Genomic DNA, 14,076 nt, shown 5'->3' on the forward strand with positions numbered 1-14,076 from the left:
AGCCCCCACCCCAACATTCCCCTTCATTGGAGTTCAGAGCTATGTGTGCCATACACTCTGTTTTGCGCCCTCTAAACTAGCCTGCTGCCCTCAGAACTACCAGTCAGTTTGGTTTCTGTGCATGGAATGTACAGGCATCAAAATGTCTTGTGCTGATTCTGAAAGTAACTGCCCTTTTTTTGGGGTGATAGAAAGTAGAATTCAGGCACATCCCGATTGTGAAATTAATTGCTACTTTTGAGAACTTATCTTTCAGATGTTTATGTAATACTCTTTTAAAACTCTGATCTTCTAAACCATTTTAAAATCATTTTAATTGGGTTTTAAAAGAATTTAACAGAATTAAGGAAGAAAATGGGGTTGTCATTCAATGTAAGCAGTGCAGCATGTTTAAACTAGCAAATCCCTCATTGTGACACACTCTGATAAAATGTAGGCTGTGTAGTGTGACTGGATTGTGAATATCTTAACAATAGAAAAATACGTTTCTCTAAAGTGGATTGCTTGTATCATAATGGATAAAGAGATCAGAAAGAAGGGAGAGAGGGAAATCTGAAAATGTAATGGACCGATACTGCATATGAAGAAAAGATTAGTAAATTCTGAATGCTTAACTCAGCCTTTGCCAACCTGGTGCCCTTCAGATATTTAAGTCTACAGCTCCCATCAGCCCCAGCCAGTCAGAGTTATATTCAAAAACATTTGGAAGAAGAAGAGGAGGAGGAGGAGGAGGAGGAGAAGAAGAAGGAGGAGTTTGGACTTGATATCCTGCCTTTCACTCCCTTTAAGGAGTCTCAAAGCGGCTAACAATCTCCTTTCCCTTCCTCCCCCACAACAAACACTCTGTGAGGTGAGTGAGGCTGAGAGACTTCAGAGAAGTGTGACTGGCCCAAGGTCACCCAGCAGCTGCATGTGGAGGAGCAGGGAATCGATCCCGGTTCACCAGATTACGAGTCCACCGCTCTTAACCACTACACCACGCTGGCGGAGGACACCAGACTGATGAGAGGTTGGTTTCACTAATAGAGAGTTGCAGGGAAAATAATAATTAAATTATATCTGATTGCAATTCTTGCATCACATTGCTCCTCTGGCAGCACATTTAAGAACTGGGAACTGGAAAGTGACCCTATACATCGAATGAAGTAAAGATTCTAATCAATCGTGTGTTTTGCCTGCATGCCACAGTAGCTTAATTCATTCAGAAGATGGGGAAGGAGAAATAATCATACATTTCTAAAGATTATATGTTTATTATATAAAGAATGCCCTGCTTTTCTTTATAACATAAATTCTAAAGTCATCTTGATATCAATTTTTAATTGTGTTTAAAAGCTATTGTTTGTTTAAGAGTTGTATATCCCACCTTCCTCCCAAAGGCCTCCAGTCCTTCAAGGGTGCCTTTGGTGTAATATGGCCTCTACATTTCTGCCCCCACTTGTCATTGCTATGTAAAGGTAAAGGTAAAGGTAAAGGTAAAGGTACCCCTGCCCGTACGGGCCAGTCGTGACCGACTCTAGGGTTTGCGCGCTCATCTCGCTCTAGAGGCCAGGAGCCGGCGCTGTCCGAAGACACTTCTGGGTCACGTGGGCAGCGTGACGAAGCTGCACTGGCGAGCCAGCACCAGCACCGCGCACGGAAACGCCGTTTACCTTCCCGCTAAGTAAGCGGTCCCTATTTATCTACTTGCACTTGGGGGTGCTTTCGAACTGCTAGGTGGGCAGGAGCTGGGACCGAACGGCGGGAGCTCACCCCGCCGCGGGGATTCGAACCGCCGACCTTACGATCAGCAAGTCCTAGGCACTAAGGTTTTACCCACATCGCCACCCGCGTCCACATTGCTATGTACCTACCATCAAACATAGTGACTCAGACAAGTGCAATAAGTAGAGGATTATGGATAAAACAAACTCATGGTAAGCCCCTAAACCAGGGATAGGGAGCCCATGACCCTCCAGATTTCATTGGACTACAACCCCTCCACCCCCCACAGACATGATCATTGACCGTGGTGGCTGGGCTGATGAGCATTGGAGCCCCAACAATCAGGGCCATTTTAAGCATACCCGGCTCCGTGGTGCAAAGATCCCTCCAGTGCGCCCCTCCCATTTCCCAGAGTTGTCAACCTTTTCCCAAGCCTCTGCGGGGATCGCTCTCCTCCTGCGGAGGCTTGGGAGGCAAGCTGCACGCCCGCCAGCCATATGGTTGACAGGGCGCAGCTGGTGGGCGTGCAGGAGGGAAAGGGGGGCCGCCGGCAAAGCCGCGCAGCTCCCCCACTTGCTGGGGCGCCCCTGAGAGGCCAGCGCCCTGGCGTAACGCACCAGTAAGCCCAACAGGAAGGACGGCTCTGCCAACAGTACTTAGAGAGCAGCAGCTTCCCCATCTCTAATCTAAACACAGAGGCCACATGGAGCCTTCCAACATGCCCTCCATACTTGTTTTGTTTACTCCTCATGCAGCCCTGTATAATAATAATAATAATAATAATAATAATAATAATAATAATTTTATTTGTACCCCATCCATCTGGCTGTGTTTCCCCAGCCACTCTGGGCGGCTTCTAACAAAGACCAAAAATACACTAAAATGTCACACATTAAAAACTTCCCTGAACAGGGCTGCCTTCACTGCCTTCAGATGTCTTCTGAATGTCAGGTAGTTGTTTATCTCTTTGACATCTGATGGGAGGGCATTCCACAGGTCGGGCGCCACTACCGAGAAGGCCCTCTGCCTGGTTCCCTGTAACTTGGCTTCTCGCAGCAAGGGAACTGCCAGGAGGCCCTCAGAGCTGGACCTCAGTGTCCGGGCAGAACGATGGAGGTGGAGATGCTCCTTCAGGTATACTGGGCCGAGGCCGTTTAGGGCTTTAAAGGTCAACACCAACACTTTGAATTGTATAGGGAAGCTTTCTAGGGTTTACTGTTTTTCTGTGTTTTTAATATATGCTGGAAGCTGCCCAGAGTAGCTTGGGCAACCCAGTCAGGTGGGCGAGGTACAAATTACTATTTTTATTATTATTTAGTACTGTAGTCGGAGTGGAAGAGCAGATCTCGGTTGTCTTCCAGTTCTGCTGAACCAACAATGTTCTCCCTGCTCCTCAGTAAGGCAGGAGCCTCTCTGCCATGAAGAGGAAAGGATGGGCCTTCATAATGCGTGTTCATGATCTCTTCCTCTATCTCCCCCACCTACTTCCCCACATTCTCTTCCACCACACTGTGGTACAGCCTCAAGAAATGGAACCCAAGTTAGGGGTACGTACACGAAGGGGAGGAACTATGAAGAGATTGCCTGGCTCAGTTCCATATGAGGCAAAACGGGACTCTCACTCCAAATACTGGAGTCACCAGGGACAGAATATAAACTTCGTTCCCACCCCTGTGGTCTCCCTGAATACTAAACTCTTTAACACTCTCCTTTATAGCTGCTTCTTATGGGGTGGTGGGAATAGTGCTGTACTTGGGGGCAAAAAGTGCTTAGTAATTATGACAGTGAATGCCTCAGCCTCCATTAACTCGATGGAGGGATGGGCAATGCATTGTGTGTTTGGTACACAGAAATGCCTTGTACATGCATATACAGTGGTACCTCGGGTTAAGTACTTAATTCGTTCCGGAGGTCCGTACTTAACCTGAAACTGTTCTTAACTTGAAGCACCACTTTAGCTAACGGGGCCTCCTGCTGCTGCCGCGCCGCTGGAGCACGATTTCTGTTCTCATCCTGAAGCAAAGTTCTTAACCTGAAGCACTATTTCTGGGTTAGCGGAGTCTGTAACCTGAAGCATATGTAACCTGAAGCGTATGTAACCCGAGGTACCACTGTACACATTCCAGGGTTTCCCTGCAGTATACACATTACTGTCTCAAGGCAAATCTAAACAAATGAAAACTGAAAACTGGGAAACACTGGCCTGCAAGCACTCCAGTTGGAGAACAGCCTTTACCATGGGCTTTGAAGACACTCGAACTCAGGATGCAAGGGGAAAACGTGCTAAGAGGAAGGCCAGCTTGGCAAATCCACACCATGATCAGCTCCTGCCCGGGAATCAATGTCCCCACTGTGGAAGGACGTGTGGATCCAGAATTGGCCTCCACAGTCACTTACGGACTCATTGTTAAAACCGTGTTTATGGAAGACAATCTTACTCGGCTACGAGGGATCGCCAAAGAAAGAAGAAGACTTCTAACCACAAACACCACTCATCACAATGATAGACAGTTTGCACCTTAGCAGTAATGTCTTGCCTTAGTCTTAGGCTTTCAGCAGCTGGACTCATCTGTGTGCTCAGCAGGACCCTGCTTGCACAGCATCCGTCTGATGGGCAGCTGGTTCAGAGCTGCTGATTTCCGGCAATGCTTTTCAATCCCACCCATGCACACAGAATGCATACTTTCAGACTTTCTCCACCATCTGGTTGAGACCCCTGCATCCGAGAGTGGAGCTGTCTATAGAATTCTATTCCTGGGAATTCACAGGGGGAAGATTCCATTTTTGCAGCGTCCTCTCTGCTTCATGCAAGCAGAAAGATCACTGCGGCTTGTTTTTCAGACGATGCCTACGGAAATGAATTTACTGCATGGCTATGAAGTGTGTGCAAACTGGTAGTTTACTTCCAGAATGCTGTTGAGCCCTTCCATCTGATACTTGAGATAGCCTGCTTAATTTAAAAAGAGGAACAGGTTTATAACCCTCTGTGCTGTGGAAAGAGGTGAGGAGGTAATACAATGGTCTAGTCAGGCAAATCATTGACTATGCAAAAGCCTTTGACTGTGTGGCAAGTTCTTAAAGAAATGGGAGTGCCTGATCACCTCATCTGTCTCCTGAGAAATCTCTATGTGGGACAAGAAGCTACAGTTAGAACTGGATATGGAACAACTGATTGGTTCAAAATTGGGAAAGGAGTACGACAAGGCTATATATTGTCTCCCTGCTTATTTAACTTATATGCAGAATTCATCATGCGAAAGGCTGGGCTGGATGAATCCGAAGCCGGAATTAAGATAGCCGGAAGAAATATCAACAACCTCAGATATGCAGATGATACAACCTTGATGGCAGAAAGTGAGGAGGAATTAAAGAACCTTTTATTGAGGGTGAAAGAGGAGAGCGCAAAATATGGTCTGAAGCTCAACATAAAAAAAACGAAGATCATGGCCACTGGTCCCATCACCTCCTGGCAAATAGAAGGGGAAGAAATGGAGGCAGTAAGAGATTTTACTTTCTTGGGCTCCATGATCACTGCAGATGGTGACAGCAGTCACGAAATTAAAAGATGCCTGCTTCTTGGGAGAAAAGCAATGACAAACCTAGACAGCATCCTAAAAAGTAGAGACATCACCTTGCCAACAAAGGTCCGTATAGTAAAAGCTATGGTTTTCCCAGTAGTGATGTATGGAAGTGAGAGCTGGACCATAAAGAAGGCTGATCGCCAAAGAATTGATGCTTTTGAATTATGGTGCTGGAGGAGACTCTTGAGAGTCCCATGGACTGCAAGAAGATCAAACCTCTCCATTCTGAAGGAAATCAGCCCTGAGGGCTCACTGGAAGGACAGATTGTAAAGTTGAGGCTCCAATACTTTGGTCACCTCATGAGAAGAGAAGACTCCCTGGAAAAGACCCTGATGTTGGGAAAGATGGAGGGCACAAGGAGAAGGGGACGACAGAGGACGAGATGGTTGGATGGTATTCTCGAAGCTACCAGCATGAGTCTGTCCAAACTGCGGGAGGCAGTGGAGGACAGAAGTGCCTGGCGTGCTCTGGTCCATGGGGTCACGAAGAGTCGGACATGACTAAATGACTAAACAACAACAACAAAGTCAGGCAAAGGGACTTTGTTTTTCAGAATGGTGTTCCCTCTCTGTAAGCTCCTGGTCTTAGTTCCTCTGCTGTTCCTCAAAGTAGACTAGTGATAGGAAAAAACAGGTACCTTATTTGATGCCTTATCTACTCCCTGCTAGCTCAAAGGGTGAGATGTCTTGGGGAGGGGGAGGTTTCTTGATTGCACAATTGCATAAATTAACAAAAACAAAAGTGGAGCCCTGCTGGATCACACCCATCTAGTCCAGGATTGTGTTCCCCACAGTGGTCAACTTGATGCCTGTGGGAAAGTAGTGCAATGATGTAGTTTTTAGAATCTGGATATAATGGGGTTCCAGGGAGGCCAGTCTTTAGCTAGTGGTGTGTTTTATTTCATAATGTGGTATGCCAGCCCTGGGGTATTTGGGGTTCTTCCTGCTCATTCTGCTGCGAGGGACTCCAGACTTCTGTCCTAGAGTCCTGCCCTGATGTCACCACCGATGGGACACCCCTAAGCACAGTTGCATTCTCCAGCTCGTGTTCCCCCAAAACTGGTATTCAGATGCATGGTGCTTCTGATTTTAGAAGTAGTATGCAGGCATCATAACATAACCATTGGTAGGCTTATCTTCCATGAATCCGACTAATCTCCCCTTAAAGCCATCCATAAGTTGGTGGCCATCCATACAGCTTGTGATAAACCCTGCTAGTCCCCTATTATGAAGGTACTGACCCAAATTTACAGGATTCTTGTTGGAATTATGGAAGCATTGTATGTGATGTGCTTTAACACTCCCCAAATCCCTATAAATAGGATAAGGGGCAAACTATAAGTAGGGATTGGTGTAGTTACAGATAGGTCTGCCATAGTCGAAACAAAATAAAAAAAATCCTCCCAGTAGCGCCTTAGAGACCAACTAAGTTTGTTATAGTACAGTGGTACCTTGGGTTACATACGCTTCAGGTTACACACTCCGCTAACCCAGAAATAGTGCTTCAGGTTAAGAACTTTGCCTCAGGATGAGAACAGAAATCGGGCTCCCGCGGCACAGCAGCAGGAGGAGGCCCCATTAGCTAAAGTGGTGCTTCAGGTTGAGAACAGTTTCAGGTTAAGAACGGGCCTCCGGAACGGATTAAGTACTCAACCCAAGGTACCACTGTATAGTTAAAGCTATGGTTTTCCCAGTAGTGATGTATGGAAGTGAGAGCCAGATCATCAAGAAGGCTGATCGCCGAAGAATTGATGCTTTTGAATTATGGTGCTGGAGGAGACTCTTATGACTGCAAGAAGATCAAACCTATCCATTCTGAAGGAAATCAGCCCTGAGTGCTCACTGGAAGGACAGATCCTGAAGCTGAGGCTCCAAGACTTTGGCCACCTCATGAGAAGAGAAGACTCCCTGGAAAAGACCCTGATGTTGGGGAAGATGGAGGGCACAAGGAGAAGGGGACGACAGAGGACGAGATGGTTAGACAGTGTTCTCGAAGCTACCAGCATGAGTTTGACCAAACTGCGAGAGGCAGTGGAAGACAGGAGTGCCTGGTGTGCTCTGGTCCATGGGGTCACGACGAGTTGGACACAACTAAACGACTAAACAACAACAACAACAAGTTTGTTATTGGTATGAGATTTTGTGTGCATGCACACTTCTTCAGATCTCATACCAATAACAAACTTAGTTGGTCTCTAAGGTGCTACTGGAAGGATTTTTTAAATTTTGCTTAGGGATTGGTATGTGAGACAAAAGGATAAATGTGTCACACCACCATGATTGTACACCGAGCACCACGATGGCAGGCATCTCATTAGTTAATCTAAAGTTCGTGGAATAGCTACAAAAATGGCGATTGCATGAGTAAGATGATTTTATGAACTGCCTCTTAGAAAGGGGTCAGAATGGGGAAGGAGAGCCAAGGAGGCTGCTGACTACAAAGTAATGTCCACAGAGCCTAAAGATTTTTGTAAACTGGTGGAAAATGGGGAGGTGTTAATATCCAAACCAGTTGTTGTTGTGGAGTTCATTTTCTGCTTCTTAAAATCAGAAGGCTACATATTCATCAGCTGTAGAACATGCTTAGCTGTCCTTTTGCACAACCCAGGACTTGGCTTAGACGTGTGCAGTTTCTCATAAACCCTTCCCCCCCTCTCCCTTGCCTGGCCCCAGGAAGTAACTGAGATGTCTGTATATCTCACATGGCTCACTTTGTGATTGAATAGCTCAAGTCATTTGCATGGCCTGTGCAGCTGTCCCGGGCAGCTGTGAGCCCTTTGTGATAGCATGTGTGTCCGACACACTTGCAAATCAATAAGAGGGTGGGGGGAGTTCAATAAGAGAAAAAGGAGAGGGGGGGAGGAGGAAGTGACAGTTTCTGTAGTGTAGGATAATACACTGATAATTTTTTTAAAGTAATTTTTAAACTTCTGCCACTGATAAATCTCTGTATGCAAAGGACAGTTCTGGGGTGCATTTTAGGCTGCTCACTCAAGTTCACGTCGTAGTCTATTGCGTTTTCTCACTTTAACCCTGTGCAAACTTTGGCTGACTCCTACAGATTGAGACCACTAATTTATATTGGGTTGTTAAATATTCCCTCACTGCCTGCTTGGTGAGAAGTGGATCATGGGAGACTTTACCGGGGTCTTTCTGGAATATTTATTTAAAAATGTACCAACAGAGTGTAAAGGTAAAGGGATCCCTGACCATTAGGTCCAGTCGTGACCAACTCTGAGGTTGTGGCGCTCATCTCACTTTACTGGCCGAGGGAGCCGGCATACAGCTTCCGGGTCATGTGGACAGCATGACTAAGCCGCTTCTGGTGAACCAGAGCAGCGCTCGGAAACGCCGTTTACCTTCCTGCCAGAGCGGTACCTATTTATCTACTTGCACCTTAACATGCTTTCAAACTGCTAGGTGGGCAGGAGCAGGAACTGAGCAACGGGAGCTCACCCTGTCGCAGGGATTTGAACCGCCAACCTTCTGATCGGCAAGCCCTAGGCTCTGTGGTTTAACCCACAGCACCACCTGCATAAGTGGAGGCAAACAAGCATCCAAGCAAGGCAGCCTATTTGTTCCTTCACAGGATCAGATTGCCAGGGAAAGGCATTGAACCTGCCTTCAATCAACCCATCAGTCACCTTCCCCACTGCAGATAAATTGCTCATTCAAGGGACCATCCACACCCATTAAGAAACATTAACACTGTTTTGTCAAATCCCACTCTAGTTAGGTGCGACCAGGGTGCTGTAGTCATCAGCAATGGGGCCACAAACGTATGACATCTTGGCTTATCCCCAAATAATCTTGGGACCTGTAGTTTGGTGAGAGTGCTGAGAATTCAGTTAGAGCTCCCTTGGCTCCAGCACTAGCACCAAACCACTCCCTGGGGTTCTTTGAGAAGAGGGTACAAATATTAAACCAGTTTTAAGTTGGTGATGTACAGGTGCCTCTATATTTGTGTCCATCATACATTTGCAGCAGTGCCTTTCAGGGGATGCTGGTCAAGCTGCGTTTCCAAAAAGTCTTCCACGGCTGATTTTTTAAATGTAGAAATTGAAGGGTCCCTGGTTGCAGTTTGAAAACCACTTACTTAAATGATGCGGTCATATGAAATTGTGAAGCAAACACACTCTATTTAAACAATTCAGTGGGGTTATGATGCTAGCCCATGCTGCAATGGTAAGGATTTCTTTAAAAAAATATCATTTTGTGAAAACAAATTATTCAACTAAGATGTTGCAGACTGTGAAATGTTTAGTATGCTCCAGAGTCATCTGGATGAGAGAGTACTGGAGTTCTTTTTGTAACATACAGTGGTACCTTGGTTCTCAAACGCCTTGGTACTTAAACAACTTGGAACCAAAACACTGCAAACCCGGAAGTAAGTGTTCTGGTTTGCGAACTTTTTTTGGAAGCTGAACATGCTCCGTTTCGAGTGTTGCACTTCCAGTTTGAGTGCCACACTTCCATTTTGAGTGTTCCACTGAGGTCTGCCTGTTTTTGCTATTTATTTTGAGTTTTTGTCTTTGCGGCTCTTTTGTTTTTGTGACTGTGTGGAACCCAGTTCAGCTACTGATTGATTGTGTGACGGCAGTACATTAATTATTGCTTTCATTTTATGGATCAATGGTCTTGTTAGATAGTAAAATTCATGTTAAACTGCTGTTTTAGGGGTTGTTTTTAAAAGTCTGGAACAGATTAATCCACTTTGCATTACTTTCTATAGGAAAGCATAGCTTGGTTTTGGAACGCTTTGGTTTTGGAACAGACTTCCGGAACAGATTAAGTTTTAGAACCAAGGTACCACTGTACTGTTTATTTAGTAGCAAGCAAGCAAGCAAGCAAGCAAGCGCACATGTCATAATTGTCCTAAAGCAACGTCTTCTGTGATCCTGAAATGCTGGTTCATAAGTTAGAAATCTCATGGCAGTCTTTCTTAGCTAGATTCAAAATTTAAGTGGTTTTCTTGTTCTCTGACATGCAATTGTATGCACCAGGGGTGCCAACTTGAATAAAATATTGGAGGAGACCAGGTAAACCCTGGCCAGCATAATTGATCATATGACATGGTGCACACACACCATTCCCCCCCCATAATGATAATTTTATTATTTATACCCCACACATCTTACTGGGTTGCCCCATGCACACACACCATTTGAATGGCAATGCCCATCAACTTTTGGGGGCCTAGCCCCCTCAAATATTTTATTGTGGGGGCCAAAGACCCCTCAGCTCCTATGCTATGCATATTTACTCAGAAGTTGCACTGCTTTCAGTGGAGCTTACTCCACCTAGGATTGCAGTTTGACCTCAAAAGTGCACAAATCATCCTTTTCACCTCCTTGTCAACCAAGCAGGTGGGTGTTACACATTTAGACACAGAAGCCCATTAATTAGGGTCCAACATCGACTGCTGAACTAGATACGGAATTGAGGAGGACATTTTTCTCAGCTGGTCTACGTTCTGCAACAATATCCCGATAAAACTGTAGCCTTATAATTAATATTCTAACCTGGTTGGCAAATCTGAGATACACTTTTTCCTTAATAATGGACTGTCATTTTGTCTAATTCCACTAAGGATGCTTCTAGATGGGGGCCTTATACAGTGGTACCTCGGGTTACATACGCTTCAGGTTACAGACGCTTCAGGTTACAGACTTCGCTAACCCAGAAATAGTACCTTGGGTTAAGAACTTTGCTTCAGGATGAGAACAGAAATCATGCTCCGACGGCGTGGTGGCAGCTGGAGGCCCCATTAGCTAAAGTGGTACCTCAGGTTAAGAACAGTTTCAGGTTAAGAACGGACCTGCGGAACGAATTAAGTACTTAACTGGAGGTACCACTGTAGTGCCAACAGGTCTTTGAGATCTACAAATAATTGGACGAGATGACCCTATGGGTCCCTTCCAACTGTATAATTTTAATAAACATCTATCCTCGTAACTTTTTTGGCACACAGGACCCAATAATGCCGGACCCCAAATCTAACATCACAAGTGGCAAAGGTAATAAAACGCTAGATGAACATTTCAGTCTATGCCACTGATCTTAAGATTGCCATAATTGAGCGAAGGACTGTCAAAGGATGCCTCTGTTATGAAACTGCTGGATTAAAATTCGTAAAGGAGTTCCACTCGGTTCATGTGGATATGAATAGAGACAATGCTTTCCTTTTCTAGTACAGATGTTAATTAGCTTAGCACGGCCATGTTGTTTTATCACCTATTACTGCTGTTGTAAAGAGTTGCTGTGATGGTTTTGCAAGCGGCTCTAGCAGAATTGGCACGATCTTGCATTTATTTCTTTTCTCCGTGATTTTGCTGCTTACAACTCTCTGCCCACCCTACATCTTACAATCATGTGCATAACTGATTACTGATGAAGCAGACTCTAGAACTTGAAAACATGTACCATTATAAAATATGTTACTGACTCTAAAGTGTCCCTGAAACTTATTTTTTAAAATAGCAATTCTTTAGCATTCTTGAAGAAGGAAAAGAAATTTGCCCATCTCTGAAGTGTACCCAAAACCAGTCTGACCAGAGCAAATGGGATAAAATACTTTCAAATACAGGCATGTGTTTGTAGCAGTGTGCCATCAAAGAGCCCTTCACCCTGGAAGGCAAGTAGGAAACAGTGGTTAAGCTATCATTCTGTGAAGGTCCCTATCTATAATGTAATAGGACTACTATTGTGCTGTCACCTGTAGAGATGACCCTCTCTCTAGGGATTTGTTTTGTTAATAGCTAAAGATGCTGCCTCAATGGGCATTGATGACTAATAGCTGCTTGCTTGAATGAGCATTGATGATGGCTTTTGATGGCTCCTTGTCACTGCTGCTGAGCACCTCCTAGTTGTTTCAAAGAGGGCGGAGGGAAACAGTTTTGTAGATGAAAGACAGAAGTTGTGTTTTTATAGAGAAGAAGCAGAGAAGTGGGGCTGTAAGAGCATGCTGTTTCCTTTGGGGGGAACCGAAGGTGCCTTAAAGGCACACTGAATGCTTGCCTGCTCCTCTGGCTCAGTGTGTGAAGTAAAAAAAAGAGAGAATCTTATAAAATGCACCATATGTTTCCAGGCCTCTTTAAAAAATGTATTTATTAACTGACTTTCAAGAATCAATGTTCATAAAGAAACAATAATTAAACTAGTGCATCCTTCCTTCCAATTCCTCCCCCTCTTCTCTCTTTGAGTGTCTGGATTCCTCATTACCTTCATTAAGGTAAGTTTAAATTCCATACTCGTCTGGATGTTTGCCTAGTGTAACATCAGTTATGCTATGGTTACCTTAATAGAGCCACTCATAATTTTCTGTGTGTTACCTACCAGCGTGACCTTTGTCCTTTCACTGTTTCAAATATACTTGATGAAGTGGCGCATTGTTCAACAAAATCATTGGGATCTGTGTTGTTGTTCTTTGCTTTTAGCCATGGGTAGGCAAATTAGGGACGCGGGTGGCGCTGTGGGTAAAACCTCAGCGCCTAGGACTTGCCAGTCGCATGGTCAGCAGTTTGAATCCCTGCGGCGGGGTGCGCTCCCGTTGCTCGGTCCCAGCGCCTGCCAACCTAGCCGTTCGAAAGCACCCCCGGGTGCAAGTAGACAAATAGGGACCGCTTACCAGCGGGAAGGTAAACGGCATTCCGTGTGCTGCGCTGGCTCGCCATATGCAGCTTGTCACGCTGGCCACGTGACCCGGAAGTGTCTGCGGACAGCGCTGGCTCCCGGCCTATAGAGTGAGATGAGCGCACAACCCTAGAGTCTGTCAAGACTGGCCCGTACGGGCAGGGGTACCTTTACCTTTACCTAGGCAAATTAAGGCCTGGGGGCCAGATCCGGCCCAATCGCCTTCTAAATCCGGCCCACAGACGGTCCAGGAATCAGCATGTTTTTACATGAGTAGAATGCTTCCTTTTATTTAAAATGCATCTCTGGGTTATTTGTGGGGCATAAGAATTCATTCTCCCCCCCCCCCCAAAATATACTCCAGCCCCCGACAAGGTCTGAGGGACAGTGGACCAGCCCACTGCTGAAAAAGTTTGCTGACCCCTGCAGCTGTTTCATTGTTGTTGTTTAGTCATTTAGTCGTGTCCGACTCTTCGTGACCCCATGGACCAGAGCACGCCAGGCACTTCTGTCTTCCACTGCCTCCCACAGTTTGGTCAAACTCATGCTGGTAGCTTCGAGAACACTATCCAACCACCTCGTCCTCTGTCATCCCCTTCTCCTTGTGCCCTCCATCTTTCCCAACACCAGGGTCTTTTCCAGGGAGTCTTCTCTTCTCATGAGGTGGCCAAAGTATTGGAGCCTCAGCTTCAGGATCTGTCCTTCCAGTGAGCACTCAGGGCTGATTTCCTTAAGAATGGATAGGTTTGTTCTTCTTGCAGTCCATGAGTGCCATTTGGCACACTTTTTGAAGCCATGTTAGAAGACAACTGATGGTTTTGCCACCACTACATGGGTGAGTACCTGGGGCACAGACTGCAACAGAGAGCTCCAACCACTTGCAGAAATGGCAAAAGCCATGTTCCCCACCCCACACCAAAATTTTGATGGCCAAAGCACACTTTCTCCTCTGACTAGATGTTCACTCTTACACCCAAGAAGGTTTATTTTTAGGTTGTGGAGGAGTGACTCACCTTCAGAAGAGGTCCTCCCCTGTGTGTTTGAGTCACTGTTCTGGAAGGGCCTTTTCATTGCAAGAAAGGAGGTGTGGAACAGTGACTCATTCAGGCACACCAGACGGGGAGATGCTCTTCCAAGGGTAATTCTGTGGCATCTCTAC

The sequence above is a fragment of the Podarcis pityusensis genome, assembly GCF_964106645.2.
Source record: "Podarcis pityusensis genome assembly, chromosome: 2".
Classification (NCBI taxonomy): Eukaryota; Metazoa; Chordata; class Lepidosauria; order Squamata; family Lacertidae; genus Podarcis; species Podarcis pityusensis.